A 5,022-nucleotide genomic window follows, 5' to 3' on the forward strand; every position below is an offset into this window, starting at 1 on the left:
CTGAGCTTCCCCGGAGCCCCTAAGGTACCACATTAGATGCCAAAGTGCAGCCTTGGCATCTTGGCCATGGAGAGAACATGGAAAGGGAAGATGCAGAATCCACGGACTGGGACAAGCCAGGAATACCGCTCCCCAGCTCCCACTGCCAGGACTGTCCCTCAGGCTCGCCCAGCCCAGCTGGAAAGTGCTGCTCTTCCCAGGCATCTACAGAAGACAGCACAGCTCCCACCCCTCAAAGCCCCTGCATCCCTCTTGCTCCTCCCACCCTCTTCTTCTCCTCCTTGCCATCAAGGTGCCCCATGAGCCCCGGGCCTCCTACTGTCCCTGACCCCCCAGCCACCCTGGGACAACACCAACACCAGCCCGGTCACCCATGAGTGGCCCAGCAGACACCTGGGCCCAAACCAGCTCCAGCTACCCTGCTCCTTGCCCCGGCCCCAATTTCTGCCCAACTCTCCCTGCAAAGGCCTTCCCGCCCTGCTTCCCAGTGCAATCCAGACTGCACTCTCTAGGGCTACAGTGGGTCAGGCTTTGGCTGGGAAGTTGGAGGGCACAGAGGGCATGGGGAGGGGGCTCTGAAGAGTTGGCTGTTTAATTGGCATTTCCTGGCCTGGCCTTGGAAACCCAGTGTGGACTGGTGGATGCGGCACCCCCTGCGCTCCACTGGCTGCCAGCATCCCTGCATTGCTTCCCGCTCTCTCTCATCTCACCCTCTCCCACTCACCACCTTTTGTTCATAAGCAAGTTCTTGCTGAGATGTAACCTCTATCTGCTTATGACCAATACGGTCGCTTCCTCCAAGGTGGAAGAGAACCTCTTCTTTGTTCTCATGACCCTCAGCAAAGTCACTCTTAAAATCCTTCCAGCACTCATCACAACTATAAATCATTATAACTCTGTGCTTCTATTGAATGCTCGGATCCCCTATGAGACTAAAGTTCCATGAGGGCAGGAATCACATTTACCTTCTTCACTATTCTATCTCCTGTAAGGAGGAGTTAGGAGATGTCTGCAGATAGGAAGAAAATATTATTTCCTTGTTGTGATCCTGTGAGAAGTCCTTCTTACAGTCTAACCTCTGTCAGTCCTGCTGCATACCAGTTCCTCTCACTATCCTCCATGGAGCTAGAACCTTTCCTCTCCCAGCTGCCCCGAAGGTTGTCCATTTGGACACCACCCTCCCTCCCACCGCCCTGTTATCCCAGTCCTCAATCTTCCCACCCTTGGGCTGGCTGGTGCAGAGGGTGAGACTCTAAAAGTCTTCTAAGGAGCAGCCCTGAGCACATGGAGATGGAGAGGATGGGGTTGCTTAGGCAACTGTCGCCTGGCAACCAGCTCCCTGGCTGATCTCCTACACCGCCCCCCCCCACCCCCGCCTCATGCTGGGGGAGCTGGGATGCAAGAGGGATCAGGGCTGAGAAGGCAGGGAAGCCACCGAGACTCACAGAGCATCCTCTGATAAAGAGAAGGCAGCGTTAAGGAAACCAGGCCCCATCCATCCCCACGCCCTACCAAGACCTCTCAGAGCACTTTTTATACTTCCACACTTCCCAGGGCCTTCTCCCCATTGCTGCTCTCAGCTCTTTGCCAACACTGCCAGAGAAAGAGATGCCCCTGCCATGGGTAGTCCTTCCTCCTATCTAACCACAAACCTTTCTACAAAACAGGCTCAGTTCATACTAACCTCTTTCCCTGCTGCTATTCATTCCACATTTTTGCAGGGTCTTCCAAAGGACTGGGCAAGAACATGTAGTCAACCCTGACCTTGGAAGAAGGGGTTGCTGGGGCCTAGGTGAGCACAAAGGACCCTAAACTGACCCTAGCCAAGGTGTGGAGGCCTATCCTGTCCAATCTTCCCTCCTACCCAATTAGGGGGATGTTAATGAACACCTGGACCTCCTTAATTAGCCCTCTGCCTAATTACCTAACCAACTGCCAGGAGCCAGAGGCCTGGGCATCTGTTCTCCAGATGTGAGCCTCATCTCCCCAGCCTGGCCCCATTCTCCTCTCTAGCCTCCTCCTCTAGAAAGCCCTCTCGGATGCTCTGGCCCTTGGCTACCTCTCCTCTAACCTCCTCCACCCTACCTGGTAGTTGAAGCCCAGGGCAGGGGGTTGGGTGGGATGGCCTTCCTCTCCTGACGGCCCCAGGGGCCTGCTCATTCCCGAAGGCTGGTCACAGTTATGCCTCCTTGGGCTGGCAGCACCTATGTCACCAAAAGTACCCCTTCGAGGGCTCTGGCTGCTTGATTCTGATTCATCAGACTCCCAGGACAGGGCAGACATCTGGGGTGGTAGGGTGGGGCAGACAGAGGCGGCAGAGGCAAAGATGGGGAGAAGAGAACAGCTGGGCTGACCCCAGGGAGGCAGATACAGACCCATCATGGATGGAGAAGGGCAGCTGAAGGGAAGCAGGGAGGATGCAGGGCAGGAGGCCCGTCCGATGACGCCTCTGATAAGGAGGGAGAGCCAAGGGGACCTGGAGATGGCAAGGGATCCGGAAGGACCCCAGGGACAGCCCACTGTCCAAGCTGGGCTACAGACCCCACTGGAACCTGTGGGTTGTAGTTACAGGAAAATGAGAAACAAATGAGATGCAAAATGTACCCTAAAAGGGGACTGGTTTGGAGGGGCCATGGGAGAAGAAATAAGCCCCTGCTCCCCCAGTGTAACACCTCTTGGTACCTGAGCAATATTCAAACCATTCTCGGGTTTCAGAATGATTCTCAGTTCCTGTGTGAGGGTAGCCTGGGGCCAGTGGGGAGATGGTGAGGGGGGTGGTCAGGGCAGCCGCCCTAGAACTGCAGCTGCAGCCGGCTGAGTAGGGCCGTCCTTCCCGGGAGCTGCAGACGTCCTTTCCAATGGCCAGCCTCCAACCGCAGGGGAATACCTACCTTTCCTTCTCCCCCATACCCTTCCACCCATATCCACCCCCATCCCAGTAGCTCAGAGGCTGGGAGAAACTACAGGGCATTTGCTTCCAGAGCTCCCACACCAGCCCAGGTCAAAACGGAGCAGATGCCCAGAGAGGCTGAGTAAGCAGCTCATGTCACAGAGCAATGGGCTTCAACCTGCTCCTCCACAGGGTGAGAAAGAGAGCTCTCATTAGGCAGGCCCTTCATCCTTTCCTCCCAGGCTGCTCGGGGCTGCAGGCTGAGGACTGGAAGGGAAGGCAGGAGGCGCTGGAGACAGCTGTCATCCCTCCTCCCGCCCCTTCCCCGTGGCTGGGCTGCAGGGCATGAAATAAGCAGCAGGCGCTGGGGGAGGGGGTGACAATCCAATCCACCTGTCACCCCCACAGTCAGGCGGCCTCAAGCAGCCTGCTCGCTAACGAGGGAGGAGGCGTGGGTGAGGCAGACACAGAGGAGGGTAGCAGAGGGGACAGACACACAGACACTGGAAAGGAGACAGAGAAAAAGAGGGGTGGTGAGGTCAGCCGGCAGTGTGTGGGGAAAGGCAGGAAAGGCAGAAGGCCAGGAGACTGGGAGAGGCAGGGCCGCAGAGACAAAGCTTCGGAGAGTAGGCACCAAGGGGGTGGCTCGGAAACTGCGCACAGGACTCAGACTCCCAGCCTGGCTCAGGGCAGTAACTCAGCGGGACACCACCCCTGCCCTCTGAGAACTTGCAGTCCAGCCAAGAGCCAGACGAGGGAGGGGCAGGTCCCACCCAGGGCATGGGCAGGGAGAGGCCAGGGCCCAGACTCCATTGGAAAGGAGCATCTTGACTCTGGCCCTGGGCTCTGCCTAGCCTCCCCAGGACAGGCAGGCCCTCGGAGGGCCAGAGTCACTGAGGACCAGGCTGCCCAACTCAGTCCGGGGTCCCGCCTCCGTTACCACCCTAGCCCACAGCTCACAACCTTCCTAGTCATTCTCTCGAATCTCAGCCCCAGGACCTCTTCATGGAGAGAGCTCTGGGGAAGGGGAAGGAGGGGAACCCCAGTGACTCCCCGGAATACCCAGGCAAAGGGTTGCGGGGCATTTTCCTGTGGTTCCGGCAGTGAGCCCTTCCTTCACAGAGGAAGTGGGGGTCATTACCCTCTGAAGTCTGAGCCAAGCAGAGCCCAGGGCCTCACACCGTCCCTGCCCCCACCCCATACACAGCTCAATGATCACACTCTGTCTTGCAGGGCCTGCTCCCCACCCCACTGCCCTGGGCCCCATTCTGGTCTCCCTCTTATACTTCATTCTTTCTAGGCCCTCTCTGTCTCTGCCCTCTCCCCTGGCAGCCTCTTTTTTCACCCCAGAGTGCTTCTACGGTCTGGTCTCAAAGGCAAGGTCCCGGCACCAAGCCTTCAAAGTTCTATCTGGCAGGCTCACTCTCCAAATCCCTGGTTCCCACCACCTTCCCCTCCCTCAGGGACTCCCCTCCCCCAGCCCAGCAGCCTCAGGGCTGGGCAGGGGCTATTTTTAGCCTGGGCACTGAGCTAATTTTAACTCACCGACAGGGGACCTGGGGGCGGGCAGTCGGCCTGGGGTGGGGGGGCAGTCCAGGAAAGCTGGGCCTGGGACAGGGGTGGTCTCAGGTCCCAGGCACCCTAGGAATGTGGGGGGGGGAGACCAGGCACTCTAGCCTCAGCCTAAGGGGCAGGAACTGACCAGCCAAGAAGGGCACCCAGTGTGGAGCCAGCGGACCAGCGGGGCTGGGAGCCCTCCCCCCAGCTTCCGCTAGACAACCCTCCCCGCCCCACCCTAGGCTTCCCGCCCTCCTCTCCCTGGCAAATCTCCTGGGATGGGGTCATCCTGTTCCCTGCCCAGGAGGTGGCTCTCCAGTGAGGGTCTGTCTCCTGAGCCTCCTCCACTTCTTCCCCACACCAGTTTGTCCTTCCTGTAGTCTAGCTCTCATCCTTCCTGTAGCAGCTGTGAGGCTGTCTGGTTCCGTAGGAGGCAGGAGCTTGCTCCCCTGAGTGCACCACCTCCCACTGAAGCTCTAACCTTCCCCTATGGCCTCTGGACTGGCTCCCAGGTAACCTCCTCCCGCAAGTTCCTAGAGTTATCCAGGCTGATCTCAGTAAAAAATTAAGGGTCA

The 5,022-nt window shown here is 58.3% G+C and overlaps 1 protein-coding gene across 1 annotated transcript in view; it reads right to left on the reverse strand.

Moving 5' to 3' along the window:
• The window catches only part of MEF2D (myocyte enhancer factor 2D), a 21,438-nt gene extending 16,918 nt beyond the window's left edge, over positions 1 to 4,520 (reverse strand). The window contains 1 exon segment of the mRNA XM_021709079.1: positions 4,436 to 4,520. The gene's annotated coding sequence lies outside the window, so the exon portion shown is untranslated.
• Between the last annotated feature and the right edge of the window lie 502 nt (positions 4,521 to 5,022).

This window comes from Carlito syrichta, unplaced genomic scaffold (assembly GCF_000164805.1).
Source record: "Carlito syrichta isolate Samal-C Ts95f unplaced genomic scaffold, Tarsius_syrichta-2.0.1 Scaffold156294, whole genome shotgun sequence".
NCBI classification, from domain to species: Eukaryota; Metazoa; Chordata; class Mammalia; order Primates; family Tarsiidae; genus Carlito; species Carlito syrichta.